We start from the raw sequence: 22,674 nt of genomic DNA, 5'->3' as shown, positions 1-22,674 counted from the left end.
ACCGCCCTCCTATCTGAGCCAACATCAAGATGTGGCTGCTTCTCGCATCATTATTGTTATCAACCAGAGCAAAGTCAATGTGAAAGCCACCACTAAAAGAGCAGTGTTTGACATCACGTTTTGGACCTGAATAAGCAAATAGGCAAATCGAATCTTCAGGGTCAAGCTTTATAGTCATTTTTATGACCCAGGAAATCAGTTTTGGTGACAGTGATGACAAATGCTGAACACAAAGGCCTGTATAAATACATCTATGAATGTTGCCTTCCAAACCCTCGAGGCCATTGGTCAGCCCAGGGCACTCCCACCAGGACACCTACTGCTCCGCAGACACCTACCCCACTGGAAGAAAGAAGGCCAGAGGGACCAGCATGTTGACTTTAAGTTGACTTTAAGTTTCTAACAATATGTGTAAGAGCGTGAGAGGGCCCTGCTTAATGGGGGTGGGAAGTTAATGAGGTTGTGACACCTTTGAATTTTCCTGACGCTGCTATTAGCAGGGAATAGTTGGTGACCAAAGTTGTCAAACTTGGCTACTCACTGGAATTATCTTAGGAAAAAATCTTCATCGATTAAAAAAAAATTTTAACTGAAATGATCCTCCTCCTCCTCATCATCATCCAAGCTTTAAAATTTGTCTTCATGCCCAGGCCACACTCCTGACCCACTAAAGCAGAATTCCTGGAGGTCGGACCCAAACATCAGAGTTTTTAAAAACTCCCCAGGTGGTTCAACATGGGGCTACGTTTGGTTTAATGTTTTGAAACAGGAGGCCGCCTTAGAGAATATTTTTATTTCAGAACCTCGAGTTTTGATGGCTATGCTGTAGTTCTCCAGAAACAAACAAAATAATAACGATCAGTTAAAGACGTGGACATGTAATAGCCTAATTATACAAATATTGTCGGTAACCAGACGCATTTACTGGAGAGCCTCCTGCTTCTCCAACAGAGCGTGTTTGTGTTGCTCATAATGGAAGCCCACCTCCCACCTCCCCCTCCCTCCATCTGTTGAACTAGCTGGCACAGGGGCTGCCCTTTATCTCATATTTAAAACACAAGCAATGACTGAAATTCATTTTCAATTTATTTTCCAATCATATGAAAGGAAGAGAGAGAAAGATTATTCTATTGAATCTTCTTCTGGCTGGTAAAAGGTTGGTAAGGTTTGTTCTGGATGCACGGAGAGCTCCCAGGATAGTCTATAGGGAGCGGAGTTAATCGAATAAACTAATCTTGGCTGTGGAGATTAACTCTCTGGCTGCAGGAGGCGAGGTGAGGCAAAATGCAAACAGCAGAGATCTCGAGGTGCTGGAGGCAGTTCAGCATCTCCCTTCCCTCGCCCCCCACCCCATGCAAGGGCTCACTCCCCCGGTTAACATTTGGGAAAAGGGTAATGCCTGGCCAGCCTGCTGGGTGGAGCCCAGCCCCGAGTGTGGTGCCTGGAGGCTGAGGTCCCTATGAGGTGGTCCTTGGCTTTTCTCAAGGGGCAAGACTGCTGTCTTGGGGAGCTGGACCTTTGCCAGCTGCGAGTGTGCTGGCTGCATATACTACCTGGGGGTGAGAGTTTGGTTCAAAGCGGCCCCTGACAGTGGGTAAGCAGCCTGACTCTAAGAACACATCCTTTCAGCCTTTAGTTCCCTTAGCCAAGGCACGCAGGCCGCATTAAGGGGGGTGGAAACAACTGTTTCTGAACCCAGCCCCCAGCCTTCCTGGCGATCAGCCCCGAGGGTGGGAGGTGGGGGTGGTGCTGGTGGCCCGTGAAGGGTCTCTGAAGGGTCTCTGGTCGGAGAGGGCCTCCTGCACCCTGGGAGGGCTGTCTCCCTCTTTGCACAGTTCTTGGGGGAGGCAATCTGAGTGCTGCTCCCCTGGGTCCACCCACTCCTACAACCCCCAGCTTTAGTGGGTCAGGGGCTCTGAGCCCCTCGCTCTGACAGGAGAGACAGTCGAAAGTGACAGCAGCAAGGTCCCTGGAGGGACTGCTGAGGCTCTCTGGTGGGTTGACACCTCCCTTCTCCCCCTCAACAATGCCCCCCAAGTGCTAAGCCAGTCAAGAGTTAATTTTGTTATTCTACAGATAAAATTAGTGTAAGCACAAAGGTGAGAACACCTACTTCCCTAAGATTGATCACTGCTCGCCAACTCCTGCAGCACCAGTGCAGCCTGGGCTCTTTCTAATTTCTCTTGTCCCAACACTTTCAAGGGTTCTGCAGTGGGTAGCTCTCTGGACTTCACTCCTAGCGACTTCAAATCTATCCCTTACCAACAGCCAGCCGGGTGAGGTTCTTTAATCCATGCCCTGTGCCAGTAGAGCAGACCGGTCCCACGGGTGCCCGTGGAAGCCGGGTGGCCTGGCTTTAAATCCCGGCTTTGCCACTGACTGGCTGGACAAGTCACAGAAATCTGTGCATGTTCTTCGGGATCATTTATACAACCGGAGAAAGACTCTAGCACTGATCGTGTGGGCTTGTTGTGAAGCCTGGGTGGCTCAGTACATGCTGTTCCCTCCTCCATGCCTTGCATCTTCCCAGTTAGAGAAGAGACCTTGAAGCTCCTTTGGCTTTCCCATCATCAGCCCTGATTCATGCTGAAATGAGGACAGATCCTTCCCTGTCCCCAAGGGAAAAGCAACTCTCTCCCCTCCCAAAGCCCCAAAGCCATCTTCCCCAGACTTGGCCAACCAAATCCATGCTGAAGACTGTTGCAGGCTGGCAGCAGGTGGCTTCCAGAGAGTAAGCTGGGAAATCGTAACATTTCATCATCTCCAGAGGAGTGGGGCTCTAGGAGGAGGAAGAGGCTACATAATGAAAGACAGCAGAGGCATTTACAGCATTAGGAGGCAACCCAGGGCACTGGGTACTGGGCACTGGTCTGTGTGCTCTACCTGTAGAGGATTCTCATCTATCCTCAGAGGAATTTTTAAGGTAGGTATTTTTATCTCCTCTTTTTGATAAACTGAAAGGGCTCAGAGAGGTTAAGTGACTTGCCCAAAGTCACATAGCAGAGCTGGAACTTGAACCAGGTTTTTCTGAAGGTGGAGGCTGTGATCTCAAACACCACTCTCTATTGATACTCACGATAGAGTATTGTCCCGATAGAACGGCCTTCCCTCATGATTGAGCTAGAAGACTTGGCATTAAATCCAAAGTCCTGTCTTCTAATCATGGAGACCCTCAGTTCTCCATGTTTCAGGGGAAAACCTAGACCCAACAATGTCTTCCAGTTGTTGCTGCTCTCTTTCAAATCCCAGTTCTGATGATACCTCTTCCAGGAAATGGTCGAAGGCTCCCCCAAGGCAAGGTGATCTCTCAGAGACTTCTCTAAGCTTCACTCTGTCTGATGATAAAAGGTAAACGCATCACTTCCTGATGGGAGGGGCTATTTGGGTTCAAACCAGTATCTCCGGGCACCTGGGTGGCTCAGTAGGTTAAGTGTCTGCTTTAGGCTCAGGTCATGATCTTGGGGGCCTGAGATTGAGCCTACGTTGGCCTCCCTGCTCAGTGGGGAGCCTGCTGCTCTCTCTCCCTCTGTGCCTCCCCCACTCATTCTCTCTCTCTCTCTTCAATAAATAAAATTTTTAAAATACCCAGTGTCTTTGTCTTCTTTCTCTTATTGCTACAGTGCCAGGTTCACGGGGAGGGTTTCACACACGTCTGTGGACCAAGACAGACAGCGGGCTGTCCTCTCTAGCTTCTCCATAGCAAGTGGCCAAGGTAGCAGGTGTATCCTTCCCAGCCTCAAACTCAGATGTACGCAGAGACCTTGATTCCCTGACGACCCAGCTGAACTTTGCTCTCCAGCCTGGATTCCACCCAAGGGCAGAAAACAGAGGTGATAAGCCCAGTGCAGGTTTCCCCCCTTAGTCCCTTTTGGATAAAGAATCCAGGCAAATGCAAGGCCTCCCTGCCCTCCTCTTCTCCCTCTCTCGACAATGTGGATTTAAGTTCTGGGAGCTGGGGAGCAGGACATCCAGCGGGGAGGCCTCTGGTCCATCCTTACCAGCGGCTGTCTGTTCTGGGTCCTGCCAGTGGCCATGGCTTACTGGCAGCCAGGCCTGGTGGTCTCCATACAGAGATGTGCAGCCATTGAAGCAGTGCCTCTGAGGCTCTGACGTCTCAAAGACTACGCCCAAGAGTGGATGGGACACGGGACAGAGGAGTCTGTCTTTTCCATAGTCGATCTTTCTCCTGCGTGTTTTCAAGAGTAGCGACGTTCTATGTCTAAGACATGTCTTTTTAAGATTTTATTTATTCATTCTATGAGAGACACACAGAGAGAGGCAGAGACACAGGCAGAGGGAGAAGCAGGCTCCCTGAAGGGAGCCCGATGTGGGACTTGATTCCAGGACCCCAGGATCACGTCCTGGGCTGAAGGCAGACGCTCAACCACTGAGCCCTCCAGGTGTCCCTCTAAGACATTTTTGATACAACTTGGCCGCTAAACACAAAGCAACTGTTTCATCTGATGCTCCACCAAGTGACCAGTGGTCTTTTCCAACACTAAGTCTATTTGGAAACTTCTCGAAGCTTCCACATTGTGGTTAACCTGCTCTTCCCCGCTTCTTTGCAGGAAGGCCATGTTCCCACTACTCCCTCTTGCAGTTCACATTGCTGAAGACTTGCAGGGGTTCAGGCCTGTGCTGGGCAGTAAACAGGCAGAGCCACTGGATTCTCACCCGCCCTATGAGGAATGTTCAGTCATTAGCCTTCTGTTATACAGATCGGGAAAGCAAGGATCACTGAGGGCCGCTGTATCATGTCCAAGGCCCATGATGGTAAGTGGCATCCCAGAAGTGAATTGGCACTTCCTAACAGTGAAGTGCATTCAGTGGCTCAGGGTGACATGTCTGAAGTTTGCCCCCGGTCGTGCCCCCATAGCAGCTCTTCTGCATGAAAAAGTTCTCCAAGGGGGATCCTCAGCATCTCTCAAACTCACATGTCCTTTGTGTCTTTACTTGTCATTCCTTTGATTACCAGCCTCCATCCCATGCCCACGCTGTCCACCCAGCTGACTGGTGGTGGCCTCTCCGGTTCAGATCAGATCCTCAGGTCTGGAAACAGTAGCTGCTACATAGCAGATGTGCCCTATATGTCCCTCAAATAGATGCTGACCCCTCTATTCTATGTGCTCCTGCCTAATTAATTCTCCCTAAGACAGTTGCGAGTTTTGTTTCCTTTGCTCAGACCACTTTGGTGGCTCTGTGTTGACACAGAATGATATCCGTGTCCTTCTGTCTGGCATTTCACATCCCTAAAGTCCATCCTGAACTTCAGTGTTCACTCTGCTTCTATTCCAATCCAGCTTCCACTGGGAGCCATTTCTCTAGGAGGCTGCATACCTCCCTGTCTTCCTCATCTTAGCCAAGCCGTTCCTTCTGGCTGGCAGCTTTGTCCTGCCTACCCCCCATCCCCTGCAGAAGAGCCCTGAGAATCCCTAAATGCTGCCTCCTTAAGGCAGCATCCTCTATCTCCCCATCCAAACCCCCAATATACTGGTGTCCTCCTCTATGGTACAGTAATTAAGGGCCCAGCTTTGGTATCAGAGAGTCCTGGGTGCAAGTTCTGGCTCTTGTCTCTTCTGGCTTCGTGACAGTGGTCAAGCCATTGAAGGAATTGGAGAGCCAAAAAATGGAGGTAATACACATAGGTCAACTTGGTAATTTAAGAGAGATGATGCTCCCGAAGGGGTTAGCACTGTCCTAAGTGCTTAATGATAGCAATTAATCAATTATTAATGACTGTCCACCAGGATATCTTATCTTCTCTCTTCTATAAGACCCATGGTTCTCAACTTTGACATCAGAATCCCCAAGGGAACTCTTAAAAACCCTCTCAGAATTCTGCCCAGGATGCATCCTCAGGGATTTTGACTTAATTGGTCTGGGTTGGGATCCTTGCATTAATACTTTTTATTTATTCTTTTTGTCTATTGTTACAAAATATACATAATATTGATCATTATTTTAAAAAGATTTTACTTATTTATTCATTCATGAGAGACAGAGAGAGAGCAGCAGAGACATAGGCAGAGGGAGAAGCAGACTCCCTGCGGGGAGCCCGATGCTAGACTCGATCCCTGAAACCTGGGATCATGCCCTGAGCTGAAGGCAGACGCTAACCGCTGAGCCACCCAGGCGTCCCAATATTGATCATTTTAACCATTTACAAGCATACGATTCAGTGGCATTAGACACATTAATGCTATTGTACAAACATCACCACTACCTATACCAAAAACCTTTTCATTACCTTTGGGAAAAGCCATGCCCATTAAATAATCACTCCTCCTGCCCCTCACCCCAACCCCTTGAAACCCCTGTTCTAGTCTGTCAACGAATCTGTGTATTTTAGGGTCCTCATATAAATGGAATCAGACAATCTTTGTCCTTCTGTTTTTTTTAAAGATTTTATTTATTTATTCATGAGAAACATAGAGAGAAGCAGAGACACGGGCAGAGGGAGAAGCAGGCACCCTATAGGGAGCCTGATGTGGGACTCCCAGATCATACCCTGGGCTGAAGGCAGGCACTCAATTACTGAGCCACCCAGGGATCCCCCCTCTTTCTATAACCAATTTCACTCAGCATAATGTTTTCCAAGTCTATCCATGATGTAGAATATATCAAATTTTCATTCCTTTTTATGGTTGAATAATATTCCATTGTATGTATATCCCGTATTGTTGATCCATTCATTTGCAGAGGGACATTTGGGTTATTTCCACCTCTAGGCTGTTGTGGATGATGCCACTGTGAACATGGGTGTATATGTATCTGCCCCAGTCGCTGTTTCCACATCTTTTTTTATTATTCAAATTCAATTAATTAACACATAGTGTATTATTAGTTTCAGAGGTAGAGTTTAGTGATTCACCAGTCTTAAGTAACACCCAGTGCTCATTATATCACGTGGCCTCCTTAATGCCGGTCACTCAGTTACTCCATCCCCCTCCACATTCCCCTCCAGCAACCCTCAGTATGTTTCCTGGTGTTTAAGAGTCTCTTGGAGCACCTGGGTGGCTCAGTTGGGTAAGCATCTCCTCAGCTTCAGGTCATGATCCCAGGGTCCTGGGGATTAAACCCTGCATTGGGCTCCCTGCTCAATGGGGAGAAGTCTGCTTCTCCCTCTCCCTCTGCTCCTCCTCCCCCCACCCTCCCCAGCTTATGCTCTATTCCTCTTTCTCTCAAAAAAAAATATATATTTTTTGAGAAAAAATATTTTTTGAGAAAAAAAATTTTTTTGAAAGAAGAGTCTTTTATGGTTTGTCTCCCTCTCTGATTTCATCTTTTTAAATTTTCCTTCCCTTCCCCTATGTTCATCTGTTTTATTTCTTAAATTCTACACATGAGTGAGATCATATGACAATTGTCTTTCTCTGATTGGCTCATTTCACTTAGCATACTACCCTTTAGTTCCATCCACATCATTGCAAATGGCAAGATGTCATTTTTTTGATAGCTGAGTAGTATTCTGTTGTATATCTGTACCACATCTTCTTTATCCATTCATCTATTCATGGGCGTCTGGGCTTTATCGATAGTTTGGCTATTGGACATTGCTGCTATAAACACTGGGGTTTCCACTTCTTTTGAATGTATACCTAGGGGCACAATTCCTGGGTCATATGGTAGTTATGTATGTTACCCTTTGAGAAACTATCAAGTGGTTTTCCACAGCAGCAGCACCATTGTTATATTCCTAGCAGCAATTCATGGGAATTCTAATATTTCCATATCCTCACCAACACTTGTTATTTTCTGTTTTTTTTTTTTAATTGTAGCCATCCCAGTAGGTATGAAGTGACATCTCATTGTGGGTGTTTTTTTAAGATTTTATTTATTTATTTGAGAGAGAGAGAGAGTACAAGTAGGTGGAGGGGCAGAGGAAGAGGGAGAAGCAGACTCCCCGCTAAGCAGGGAGCCTGACCTGGGGCTCAATCCAGGACTCTGGGGATCATGACCTGAGTTGAAGGCAGATGCTTAACTGACTGAGCCACCCACATGCCCCTCATTGGGGTTTTGGTGTGCATTTCCCTAATGACTGATGGTATTGAACATCAGTGTGTTTATTGGCCATCTGGTTATCTGGTTATCTTCTGCAGAGAAGTATCTATTCAAAAACTCTGCCTATTTTTTAATTGAATTGTTTGCAATGTTGTTTCAGGAGTTGTAGGAATTCTTTATCTATTCTGCATATTCATTCATTTGTGGGTATATGGTTTACAATTTTTTTCCCATGCAGTAGGTTATCTTTTTGCTTCCTCGATAGTCTTACTTGGTACACAAAGGCTTTTAATTTCAATGAAGTCCAATTTATCTATTTTGTATTTTGTGTTTTGTATTGTCTGTGCTTGTCATGTCACATCTATGAAACCATTGCCAAATCCAACGTCATGATGATTTATAGAACTTTATAGCTTCAGGGCGGGCTCCCTGCGTGGAGCCTGCTTCTCCCTCTGCCTGTGTGTCTCTGTTTTGCTTTCTCTCTCTCTCTGTATCTATCATGAATAAATAAATAAAAATCTTAAAAAAAGAGAACTTTATAGTTTCAGCAACTCAGCTTAAATCTTCGATTTATTTTGAGTTTATTTTTATATATGGTTTAGAGTAAGAGTCCAACTTGATTATATTGTGTTTTTTTAAGATTATTTATTTATTTATTCATGAGAGACAGAGAGAGAGAAAGAAAGGCAGAGACACAGGCAGAGGGAGAAGCAGGTTCCATGCTTCTCTGATGTGGACTCGATCCCAGAACTCCAGGATCACACCCTGGGCCGAAGGCAGGCACTAAACCGCTGAGCCACTGGGCTGCCCCAACTTGATCATATTGTACTGTGAATATCCAGTTTTCCCAGCACCATTTGTTGAAAAGACTGCCCTTTCCTCATTGATTTGTCCCCTAGCCAAAGATCAACAAAAATCTTAGTTTGGGCTGTTATGGGCTGCTATAGTATGGCTAGACAGTCTATGTTTAGTTGAAACAACAAATGTTTGTTTTTCACAGCTTTGGAGGCCAGAAGTCCAAGATCAGGGTGCCAGTGTAGTTGGGTCCTTGGTGAGGGCTCTCTTCTTGGTTGGTAGGTGAATACTTTTTTGCTCTGTCCTCACATGACAAAGAAAGTCAGCATCTCGCTCCTGTCCATTCTTATAAAAGCACTGACAACATCAAGAGGACCCACCTTCATGGCCTAATCATTTCCCAAAACCCTCACCTCCAAGTACCATCACGTTGGTGATTAGAGCTTCAACATATGAATTTTGACACAAATGTTCAGTTTATAGCACCATAAAGGTGAGGGTTTATTTCTGGGCAGTTATGTTGCATTGGTCTATGCTTGCCCTCATCCCAGTGCTGTATTGCTTTTATAACTATAGCTTTATAGCAAGTTTGAAAGTTAGGCAGTGTGAGATCTCCGTCTTCTTCTTTTTCAAGATTGTCTTGGCTATTTGGGACCCCTTGCAATCAATTTCATATGAATTTGAAGACCAGCATTTCCATTTATGCAAAAAAAAAAATGCTTCTGGAATTTTGATCAGACTGTGTTGAACCTGTAGATCATTTTGGGTAGTATTGACATCATAACAATGCTATGTCTTCCTATCCATGAACAAGGGATGTCTTTCCATTTATTTAGATCTTCCTTAATTTCTTGTGTTTTTGTTTTTGTTTTGTTTTGTTTTTGGTAGCTTTCAGTAGGCAAGTCCCTCACCTGCATGGTTAGATTTATTTCTAAGTATTTAGTTCCTTTTAGGCAGTAATGTAAATGGAATTGTTTTTTCATTGCATTAATATTTGTCAAAAGCTCCCCAAGAAATGCTCATGTGCAGATGGAGTTAAAAACCACCCTCTTAGGGATGCCTGGGTGGCTCAGTGGTCGAGCATCTGCCTTTGGCTCAGGGCATGCTCCCGGGGTCCTGGGATCGAGTGTCACATTAGGCTCCCTATGGGGAGCCTGCTTCTCCCTCTGCCTGTGTCTCTGCCTCTCTCTCTGTGTCTCTCATGAATAAATAAATAAAATTTAAAAAAAAACAAAAACAAAAAAAAATAACCCATCCTCTCAGTCAAAGTTGCCTAAGGTGGATGGAAGGCTTGCCAGGAACCCTATGGGACCTGGCAAGCACCATCACACCAACTCACTGGTCAGGAAGTATTTTCGGATGTATGTGTGCACAGCTTCCTTCTTGCAAAATACATTTTTAATTTTAATATATTTTGGGGTGCTTAGATGGCTCAGTTGGTTAGGGGTCTGCCTCCAGCTCCAGGTCATGATCCTGGTGTCCTGGGATCGAGCCCTGAGTCAGGCTCCTTGCTCAGTGGAGAGTCTGAGGCCCCTCCACCTCTTTCCCCAAGCTCATGTTCTCTCTCTCTCTCTCACTTGTTCTGTCTCTCTCAAATAAGTAAATAACATCTTAAAAAAATATATATATATATATATATACATGCATCTATGTGTATGTGTATATATATGTTATGTCCTCACCCTTTCCATATCTGACAGTCAGTTCCCAGAGGGAGGGCCTATTTCTCACTGACTTCTCTGCAAGACTGGGCTTGTGGAGGGAGGGCGCTGGTATTGCTATGGGGCATCTCCTACGGGAGTAGAACTTTGGGGACCTCCCCAAAGAAAAGCAATGAGACCTGATTTCAACCAAGCAGTACTTGTGAGAATTGACCCCTGGGGACCAATAGTGGCAGATAGCCTAAAGGGGCCAGACTGATGGACGGGTCAGCTAGAGGAAGGAGGGCGATCTGCTTTGATCAAGGAGGTCAGCACGGACACCCCACGACACACATATGTGCACTCCCTCCCACCACCTTCCTTCACATTTATTATAGGCACCCACCATGGCTTGTGTCTGGGGCCTTCCAGCACCCCCAGCACCTCTCACTCAGGGACAAGTGGCCTGCTGCTGCGGGGTTTCCGGTCAGGAATTCGTGACAATGAAGACTCCAAGTTCACCAGCCTGCCTGGCAATGCTCACTGAGAAACCCAACAGATGGGCTCTAATTGCAGACCTGTTGTGGGGACATTGTTAACAAACACACAAGTAGCAGTATACAGGGCTTTTTGGAACCGAATGTGACTTGGCAGCTGGGGACGGCTGTCTAATTACCAACATCTGAGTTTCTTGTTTAATGAAGGGGAATGTGGAAACCGGCCGGGCTCGAGGCAGCCGGGACAGGGGAGGATGCCAGGCAGGGCTTCGATGACCGTGCCTGTGCGCCCCCTGCCTTGGCAGCCAGGTGCCTCCATGTCACACGGGGACCTCTCTGCTCCCTTCTCCCAGGGACCCAGGCAGCACTTTTGGGAGTGAGGATGGGAATACCTGAGATCCTCAGGAATCCTCAGCCACAGACCATTAGAAAACAGCGCAGGTCCCTTATATTCTTTAGGTTTTTCTTCTTAGGTCATCAGACTGACACTCGGGGAAAATCCACCGCTCTTAATCTGTGACTTCCTGTATCCTTTTGCACAATGCTATTTAACCTTGAAATATACACAGCTCAGTCCCCCAATTCATAAATTGGCAATCGTGCTTGCTTGGGCTTGTGTAGACTTTGTCTAAGTCCTGCATTAAGTGCTTTACCTGATCAGCCCACTTAACAATCTTCCTAGACTATTTTCAATTTATTTTAATTTTATTTTTTCTAGCTTTGTGAATTATGATTGATGAACAAGTATATATTTCGGTTGTACAGTGTGATTTTTAAAAAGATATCCAATGTGATGAGTTCACATATAGGTAAATCATAAAAATATATAGAAATATATAGTAGATTGGGATAACTGGGAGTGAGTTTACCATTTATCCTATTCCAGGATAGAGAACAGAGGAAAGATTTATCAGTGTATTGAAAAGTACCAGGGAGATAATAAAGAGAATAGAAGTTAGGAAAGCAACTCCATAAAGTTGTTTATGAATTCCTGGGCTTGCCTCTGGGCTGCAAGCATGTGGATCTGATACAGATTAGCATATCAAAGACTTTGAAACTAAACTGACTCATAGATCACTGGCCAAGTGCCAGACTGGTCACTGGGTTGTGTGCACACAGACCAGAGTCAAGAGCACTACAAAGACTTACAAAGACTTTAAAAACCGAGTTGGGCTTAGAACCCTATCCCACAGAAGACAGGTTGAGAACCTGCAGTCCTACCAAGCCAAGTCAGTTGTCTGCTAAAATGAAAACGTGAACCTTCCTATATTAGGAATAATTAATTCCTAATATAATAATAGGATTTATATTAACCCCTGTGTTTCATAACACAATATTCAGAATGTCCATGATAGCATTCAAAATTACTTGGCGTGTAAAGAACTAGGAGAATCTCAACTTTTATGGGAAAAGACAACAGAGGCACAATCTATAAATTCAAGAAGCTCAGTGATCTTCAAACAACTAAACATAAAGGAATCATAATCAAACTGCTGAAAACTAGATCAAAGAAGAAAAATTTTTACATGAGCCCTATTAAAATGATACATTAGCTATGGAGGACAATGATTAGAATGATTGTCAATTTTTCAGCAGAAACCAAGGAGGCCAGAAAGAAATAAAATGGCATTCTTGAAGCACTAAAAGAAAAATACCAACCCAGAATTCTATAGTCAACAAAAATATCCCTCAGAGATGAAAATGGAATAAACATGTTTTCAGGTGAAGGGAAACAGGAAAAAAATATATACTACTCTCCTCTTCTTAAGATCTTTAACATATGTTTAATGTTTCAAAGCAAAAACGATACCATTGTCTGATGGGGTTTTCAGTGTGTGTAGATATAACATATAAAACAATGATAACATAGAGGAGGGTGGGTAAAAGTACCCAAGATTTCTACTTTTGACTTGAAGTGCTAAGCTATTGATTCTAAGTAGACTATAAAAGTTAAGTATGCATACTGTAATCTCTAGAGCAACTAATAAAAAACTAAACAAAGAAGTATGGTAAAAAAAAAGTGACAGAAAAATTAAAATCAAACACTGAAAATGTTCAAACAACACAAATGAGGGCAAGAAAGGGGGAACAAAGAACAAAAAATAGAGATAATAAGAACAAGGAATAAAGATGGACTTAAACTCAAACATATTGATAATTACATTAAATGCAAATGGTCTAGGGGCACCTGAGTGGCTCAGTTGGTTAAGTGTCTGCCTTCAGCTCAGGTCATGATCCCAGAGTCCTGGGAAGAGTCCTGTGTTGGGCTCCCTTGCTCAGTGGGGAATCTGCTTCTCCCTCTCCTCCTTGCTCATGCTCTCTGTCACTATCTCTTTTTTTCTCTCAAATAAATAAGTAGAATCATTTTAAAAATAAGTAAATGCAAATTGGTCTAAACATCACCAACTAAAAGACAGAGAGTGTCAGAATTGATAAGAAGACTTGGCCCATGTATATGCTGTCTACAAGAAATTCGTCTCAAAGACAATCAAGAAGGCTAAAAGTAAAAAGGTAAAAGAGGATATGCCATGCAAACATAAATTTAAAAACAGCTGCTGTGGCTATATTAATATCAGCCAAGTATATTTCAGACCCCCCAAAATGACTAGAGATAAAGATGGACATTAAATAATGACAAAAGGATCAATATTCCAAGTAGACATATGATCCTAAGTGAGTATGCCCTGAACAACAGAGCTACACAGAGACATGAAGAACAAATCACAGGTGTATTTCCTTTTGTTGTGCTTTGCTTTATTCACTCTACAGAAATTGTGGTTTTTCCAAACTGAAGGTGTGTGACAACCTTGCACTCAACAAATCTGTTGGCATTTGTATCCAACAGCATTTGCTCACTTTGTGTCTCTGTGTCAAATTTTGATAATTCTTGGGACACCTAGGTAGCTCGGCGGTTCAGCATCTGCCTTTGGCTCAGAGCATGATCCTGGGGACCCGGGATCAAGTCCCACATCAGGGTCCCTGCATAGATCCTGTTCTCCCTCTGCCTATGTCTCTGCCTGTCTCTCTGTGTCTCTCATGGATTAAAAAAAATGGTAATTCTCACAATATTTCAAACGTTCTCATTGTTATTATATTTGTATGGTAATCTATGATCAGTGATTATGACTCACCAAAAGCCCAGATGATGGTAGGATTTTTTAGCAATACAGTATTTTTAAATAAACATAATGAACATTTTTTTTTTTTTGCATTGGTTTAATTTTTTTATTGGAGTTCAATTTGCCAACATATAGCATAACACCCAGTGTTCATCCCATCAAGTGCCCCCCTCAGTGCTCACCACCCAGTCACCCCCACCCCCTGCCCACCTCCCTTTCCACCACCCCTTGTTCGTTTCCCAGAGTTAGGAGTCTCTCATTTGTTTTTGTTTTTTTTTTTAAGACATAATGCTATTATGAAGACATAAAAATGCTATTTTTAAATAGACTACCGTACAGTGTGAATATAACTTTTATATGCTCTGGAGAACCAAAAGACTCATTTGGCTTGCTCTACTGCAATATTCACTTTATTGTGATACCTCTAAGTGTGCCTGTATTAGAACTGAAAGGAGAAAAAGACAAATAGACAATTATACTTGGAAACTTTAATACTCCTTCTTCAGTAATACACAGTAGACCCCAAAACTGCAAGGATATAGTCAAACATAATAATCAACCAACTGAATCTAAATTTAAAAAGTTACTCTACTAATAGCATGCTCTTCTCCAGTGTACATGGAACATCCATCCAGATAAAATATATGGTGGTTCATAGAGTGAATTTTAACAAATTTAAAAGAATCAAAATCATACAAAATATGTTTTCAGATCATAATGGGATTAAACTAAAAAATTAATAACAGAAAAATAACAGAAAAGTCTCAAAACACTTGGAAATGAAACAACACAGTGCTAAATAATCGATAGCTCAAAGAATGAGTCTCAGGGGAAATTAAAAAATATGTTGAACTGAATAGAAATGAAAACACAGCATAACAAAATGTATAGGATGTAGACAAAGCAGGGCTTAGAGGGAAATTCATAGCATTAAAATGCTTATTTAAGAAAAGGAAAACGTTCTCAAAAGTCTCAGCCTCTACCTTAAGAAACTAGAAAAAGAAAGGCAAAAAAAAATCATAAGCAAGCATTAAAAGGAAATAAAAAAGGTAAAAGCAGAGCTCAGTGAAATAGAAAACAGAAAAACAATGGAGAAAATAAATAAAACCAAAAGTTGTTTCTTTGGAAAGATAGAGAAAAATTGTTAAACCTAAACCAGGGCTGACAAATATAAAAATACAGAAGACAGAAATTACCAATATCAGAAATGAAAAATCATGGACATTAAATTGATAATAAGGAAATACTATGAACAAATCTAGGCACATAAGTGAAACAACTTAAGTAAAATGGACCATTTCCTCATAAATCATGAACTATCAAAACTTACACACAATAGTCCTTTTAACTCTTTAGGTCTAAAGCTATCAAAGAAATTAAATTCATAGTTTAAAACCTACCAGAAGAGAAATCTCCACTCCCAGAGAATTTCACTGGCAAATTTTATAAAACACTTAAAGAAAATGTACCACGCGTTATCTACAATCTCTTCCCAAAAGTAGGAGAATAATTCCTAACTTGGTGCTGAGGGCAGCATTATCCTGATACTACAACCAAACAGTTTAGACCAATATTCCTCAAGAAGCAAATCCTCAACTAAATATTAGCAAATCAAATCCAAGAATAGGTTAAAAGAACAGTATGTCATAACCATGTGAGATTTATTTGAAGAATGTAAGACTGATCAAATATTAAAAAATGAGTCAGTGTATTGTGCCATAACTAGAGTCTAAAGAAAAAAATCATATATCCATATATATTGATGCAGAAAAATAATTTGGCAAAAGTCAACATACATTCAAGTTAAAAACTTTCAACAAACTAGACATAGAAAGACACTTTTTCAACCTATAAAATAAAGGAACCTGCAAAAACCTATATCTTACATAATATTTAATGGTGAAGAGCTGATATTTTTCCCCTCCAAGATTAGAAGCAAAGCAAGATGCCCACTTTAACCATTTCAGTTCAACATCATACTGGAAGTCCTAGCTGCTACAAAAGGGTAAGAAAAAGAAATTTTATATATTACATATATATTTTTTATGTTTATATTTATATATATAAATATGAAAAGACAAAACTGTCCCTATTCTCAGACCATATTATTTTCTTTACAGGAAGCCCCAAGGAATTTACAAAACCTTCTAGAACTACTAAGTCAGTTTAGCAAAGTCAATAGGAGACCAGCTCAACTCAAAAGTCAATTGTATTTTGATACACTAACAGTGGACTATTGGAAACTGAGATTTAAAAATTTATAATGCATGCCTCCCTCCACCCATAAGTGAAATATTTAGGTGTAAATCCAACAAATCATACATAGATAGGTTCTATGTGCTGAAGACTACAAAATGCTGTTGAAGGAAATTTAAAAGGACCTAAGCAATAGATATATGGTGTTCATGGACTGGAAGACCCAACATAGTAAAGATGCTAATTTTTTCTATGTTGATATTTAGAAATAACTCCATTTCAGCTGAAAATTCCAGCTTTCCCCTTTGCTGTTGATATAGATAAGAGGATTTTATTTTATTTATTTTTATTTTTCTTCAAAGATTTTATTTATTCATGAGAACACACACAGAGAGAGAGAGAGAGGCAGAGACACAGGCAGAGGGAGAAGCAGGCTCCATGCAGGGAGCCCAACGTGGGACTCGATCCTGGGTCTCCAGGATCATGTCCTGGGCTGAAGGTAGTGCTAAACTGCTGAGCCACCTGGGCTGCCCTAGACAAGAGGATTTTAAAATTTGTATGGAAAGCAGAGGAACTAGAACAGCTAAAATAATGCTAAAATAAAAGAATATTGTTTAAGGAATCAAACTATTTGATTTGAAGACTTGCTATAAAGTTACTATAATTAAGACAGTTTGGTATGGGGAACAGATCAGAAACATAGATTAACAGAACAAAATAGCGAGTCCAGAAATGGACTCACACAAATATGGAGAGTTTTTAACAAAGGTGCAAAAGCATTTCAATGGAGAAAGAAGGGGATCCCTGGGTGGCTCAGCAGTTCAGTGCCTGCCTTTGGCCCGGGGCGTGATCCTGGAGTCCCGGGATCGAGTCCCACGTCAGGGTCCCTGCATGGAGCTTGCTTCTCCCTCTGCCTGTGTCTCTGCCTCTCTCTTTCTCTCTCTATCATGAATAAATAAATAAAATCTTTAAAAAAAATAAATCAATGGAGAAAGAATAATCTTTCCAACAAATAGTTTTGGTACAACTGAACATCCATATCACAAAAATGATTCTTGCCTTAACTGTGTACCTTATACAAAAATTAACCCAAAATGGATTTTAGATTGAAATGTAAAATATAAAACCATAAAACTTTTAGAATATTTTCATGACTGAGATTAGGTAAATCATTTTTAGACATGACACCAAAAGCATGATTCTGAAAGAAAAAATTGATACATTGGGCTTCATCAAAATTAAAAAATTTTGCCCTGCTAAAAGCACTATTAAGAGAATAAAAAGATTGGACCTACTACCTATATATTGGAAGAAAATATTCACAAATCACATACCTGACAAAGGACTTGTATCCAGAATATATTTTTTAAAAACTTTCAAAACTCAACAAGAAGAAAACATTTAATTTAATTTAATTAAAAAATTAGCAAAAGAATAATATTCCATTGTATATATATACCATACCTTCTCTATCCACTCATCAATTGATGGACACTTATGCTGCTTCCATATCTTGGCTACTGTAAATACTGCTGCTATAAACCAGGGGTGCATGTATCCCTTTAAATTAGGAGTTCTTGTATTCTTTGGATAAATACCCAGTAGTGTGATTTTTGGATCAGTGAGAGAAACACAAATACCATATGAGTTCACTCATATGTAGAATTTAGGAAACAAAACAAATAAGCAAAGGGAAAAAAGAAAATAAGAGAGACAGCCTAGGTGGCTCAGGTGGTTAAACTTCTGACTCTTGGGTTCGGCTTGGATTGTGATCTCAGGGTCCTGGGGTTGAGCCGCACATTGGGCTCTGCACTCTGTGGAGTCTGCTTGAGATTCTCTCTCCCTCTCCCTCTGCCTTTCCTGCTCATGCTCTCTCTCTCAAATAAATAAGTCTTTAAAAAAAAAGAAAAGAAAAAAGAGAGACAGACAGACAGACAAAGCAAGGAACAGACTCTTGACTATAGAAAACAATCCGATGGTTACCAGAGGGGAGGTAGGTGGGGATGGGGGAAATAGGGGATGGGGATAAAGAAGGGCACTTGTGAAGAGCACCAGGGGGTGTATGGAAGTGCCGAATCACTATATTGCGCACCTGAAACTAATACAACACCATATGTTAACTAACTGGAATTAAAATGAAAACTTAAGATAAATTTTTTATAAAGGAAAAGAGAAGCAGCAGCACCTGAAACCAAAAAATTGCCAAAAGATTTGAACTGACTAAAGAGGATATACAGATGGCAAGTAGGCTCTTGAAAGGATGTTCAGGGGCACCCTGGGTGGCTCAGCAGTTTAGCGCCACCTTCAGCCCAGAGTGTCATCTTGGAGACCCGGGATCGAGTCCCACATTGGTCTCCCTGCATGGAGCCTGCTTCTCCCTCTGCCTGTGTCTCTGCCTCTCTCTCTCTCTGTCTCTCATGAATAAATAAATAAAATCTTTAAAAAAAAAAGATTTTTTTAAGATTTTCTTTTTAAGATATATTTTTTAAGATTTTTAAAAAAGATTTTTCCCTTTCTAGCTATTAGGGAAAATGCAAGTTAAAATCATGTTAAGATACCTCTCCATTCCTTTGAAATAGCCACGAAAGGCAATATTGACCATACCAAGTGCTGACAAGGATGTGTTTTTCTCTGGAAAACAGTGTGGCAATTTCTTATCAACTTAGACATATGCTTATCCTATGACCCAGCAAACTCACTTTGGGGTATTTACATTAGGGAAATGAAAAGTTATGTTTGGGAACCCATACACAAACATTTCCAGAAATTCTATACAAAATTGTCAAAAGCTGAAAACAATCCAAATTTCATTCAATGAAAGGATCAGCAAACTCTAGTACAGCCATACAACGAAATATCACTCAACAATATAAAGGAATGAACTATTGATACAACGCTGTCAACTAGGATGGATTGCAAAGGCATTATGCTGAAAGATGCAGGTATTATTTTTTCTTTTCTTTTCTTTTTTTCTTTTCTTTTCTTTTCTTTTCTTTGTTTCTTTCTTTCTTTCTTTTTTTCTTTTCTTTCTTTCTTTCTTGAGAGAAAGAGAGAGAAAGTGCAAGAGAGAGGGGCAGAGGGAGAGAATTTTAAGCAGGCTCCATGCCCAGCGTGAGGCTCGATCTCATGACCCTGAGATCATGTCCTGGGCTGAAATCAAGAGTGAGATGCTTAACTGACTGAGCCCCCCCGGTGCCCCAAGAAGCCAGTCTCAAAAGTTCACAAAGTGGATAATCCCATTTATATAACTTCTAGAAAAGACCAAGCTGTAGTGACAGAGAACAAATAAATAGACACCAGGGGTTCTGAGTGGGGAGAGGTGTGAAAGAGGTAGCAGGAGGGAATTTGGGGGTGTGATGAAACTGTTCCGTGTCCTGAGGGCGCTGGTGGTTACATGAATCTATACATGTGTTAACTTTCATAGAATTGTACACTAAAAAAAGTCAATTTTATGGTCTGATTATTAATCCAAGAGAACATTTGAATTAATAATTTTTAAAAAGATGACATAGCTTCACCTGGTCATCTCTCTTGGGACACAGACCTTTGGAATCATGAGCCCCTATGAAGCCACCCTGCTGGAGGGACCACATGGAGAGCCTTTGGGGATAGAGAGATGCTGGAGGTGTCCCACCTGTTCTAGCTCCCATGTGTTCTGTCTTTTTTAGCTCAGCACCAGCTAAGGGAATGAGCTAGCAACTTCAGATGACTCTAGCCCCAGCTGTCCATCTGTAACCATCTGAAGACCGTGAGTGAGGACCCACTGGCTGAGTCCCCTCCACCTCTGGAAGTGATCATGAAATTGTCATTGGTGTTTTAAGGTTTGGGGTGATGTGTTACATATGGTGGATAACTAGGAAATTATTTTTTTAAGATTTTATTTATTTATTCATGAGAGAGAGAGAGGGAGAGAGGTAGAGACACAGGCAGAAGGAGAAGCAGGCTCCCTGTGGGGAGCCCGATGTGGAACTTGATCCCTGGACTTGGTATCATGCCCTGAGCCAAAGGGAGATGCTCAACCACTGAGCCACCCAGGCGTCCCTAACTAGGAAATTATTGTTTTGTAAATCATTGTAAGCGATCTCAGATCCTTTTAGGTGGTATCGAGTAGAACAGAGACAAGGAAGTGACACAGGAAATAGGAAGTAATTGAAATAATAAGCTATGATGTTGTAAAAGCCCAGCCTCACCTGGCTCATGGGTGTCTGGTGATGTTAGGACCCATACCTAGTCCCAATCACAGTCATGTGTCAAGCGTCTTGCCCCCAGGGGCTATAGCTCCCCGCTCCTGATTCCTGGCCCTAACTAAAGGGCATAGTAAATCCTTATTTAAAAAAAAAAAAAAAAAAAAAAGGAAAGAAAGAAAGACATACACACACACACACACACACACACACACACATATCCCATATATTTACATATAGTTAATACATGGGCCTCCAGGGCTAGGAGACAAGAGAGTAGATGGTATTTCAGAGTCCAGAACTCAGGGCTGTCACATGGGAGCTGGAACTTTGGAAGAGGTAAGGAAGCCTGGGAAGCAGTTTATAGAAGTCAGTTATCTGTGATACAGAACAGAACAGGGGGTGAAAGGAGGAGTGGGAGAGTGAATCTTCAAGCAAGACAGGGCAGGTGAGCAGCCTAGAGACTGATCACAGCATCTGTCTCATGGAACGGGTTCAAGGACTACCTGAGTTAGTAGGAGAATATCTGGAACTTACTTAAGGGACAGCTGCTATTACTGAATCATAGGAATTACAGCATCCCATGTATGGAGACAAGAGGCAAAGTGAGGCTTTGAGAAGCTGATGGATCTGTCACACAGCTAGGAATGTCTTTTGATAGGAGAGAAACCAGAAAAAATGGAAGAGAGTACAAAACTCAAATGCATTTTGGGGTTCAAACATGAAGCTTCAAAGACATTTCTACAGTTCACATCCACATCGAACTGATTCTGAAGGCCTTGATCATCTGGCTGCCTTGAAAGACAAGATGGACTTGCAAATCCAATGAATGCATTTAACAGAAAGGGCCTGTATTTGCGAGAATCTATGTTCCATGAGAGCATGGGATTTGTGTGCTTTATTCGCTGATGAATCTGTAGCACCTGGAATAGCCCTAGCATTGCGTAGATGCTCAATAAATACTTGTTGAATGACTGAAGTGTAATTGCTGACAGAGTGTTTGTTCTTAGTGTTAATCAGTCTGCCTGATGAAACAATGGTTTGATGGAAGGGGTTGGAGGTTGCAAAATTGATGGGAAATGGGATGAGGGACAGTTCCTAGGAATAGCAGGAACCAAAGTAGCTCGGGGTCTACAAAACAGGAAGAAGAGACTCAGAAAATTCTCATTCCAGGAGCAGCCTGTCTGGACATGGCTTCTAGGGGGTCATTGTTGCCTCTGTCACCACCAACTTACTTATGAAAACAGCTTCCAAACATCATTGCTGTTCTAGATACAGGATGGGGGGGATCTAATTTGGTGACGTCATGTCACACACTAGGAGTGTTAGGAAGACCATTCCCCTTTACCCCAACCCCTCCCAAGCTTCTCTAGGAAGAGGTCACTTTGGGATCTGGGATGTCGACCTGGGAATTCTTCTCCTGCCAGATATGACTTAGTAGAAGGGAAGTAATTCTCCATAAGCAATAGCAGAAAAGCACCATAGAGGAATGATCAAAGGACATGGGTTCTGGAGCCAGACTGCCTGAGTTCAGATCTTGATTCCTGTAGCAAACACACCATGCAACCTTGGGCAAGGCCCACTCTTTCTGCCTTGGGTTCCAGATCTGAAAAATGGTAATAAAGTAGTTAAATGAGCTAATGCATGCAAAGTGAAATAGTATCTGGCCAGAGGAAATTGCTCATTGAATGAAGAAGGTCATTAATAGTAGGAAGAGGAATGGACTCTGAGCAGCTACACACTGACGTGGGCAAATGTATCAGTTATCATCCATAATATGCCACGTAACAAACAAACACAAACCCAGTGGTTTAAAAATGAAAAGCTTTTAGTTAGCTCATGGATCTGCTGGTTGAATGGGTGGTTCTGCTGGGCTAGGCTGGACTGAGCTCACTCAGATGTCTTGGTCAGGTGACAAGTCACCTGCAGGCTGATTTTGCAGCTCTTGGCTCCCATTTGGAGAATTGGCGGGCTATTGTTCAATCTAGGATGGTCTCCTCTCTACTCCATGTAGTCAATAGGCTAGTCCAGGCTTGTTCACTGCTGGTGGCCCTGGCAGGGTTGTAGAACAGAAGCGTGTGAAGTCTTGTGAGGCCTAAGCTTGGAGCTGGCACCATCGCTTCTGCCACATTCTGTTGGCCAACGTGTGTCAGATTCCACATATTGAGATCTTAACTTCCGGTACCTCAGAATGAGACTATATTTGGAGAAAGGGTCTTTAAACAGGTGATCTGGGAAAAAT

The sequence above is a fragment of the Canis aureus genome, chromosome 5, assembly GCF_053574225.1.
Source record: "Canis aureus isolate CA01 chromosome 5, VMU_Caureus_v.1.0, whole genome shotgun sequence".
Taxonomy (NCBI): Eukaryota; Metazoa; Chordata; class Mammalia; order Carnivora; family Canidae; genus Canis; species Canis aureus.
This window is presented reverse-complemented; position numbering follows the sequence as displayed.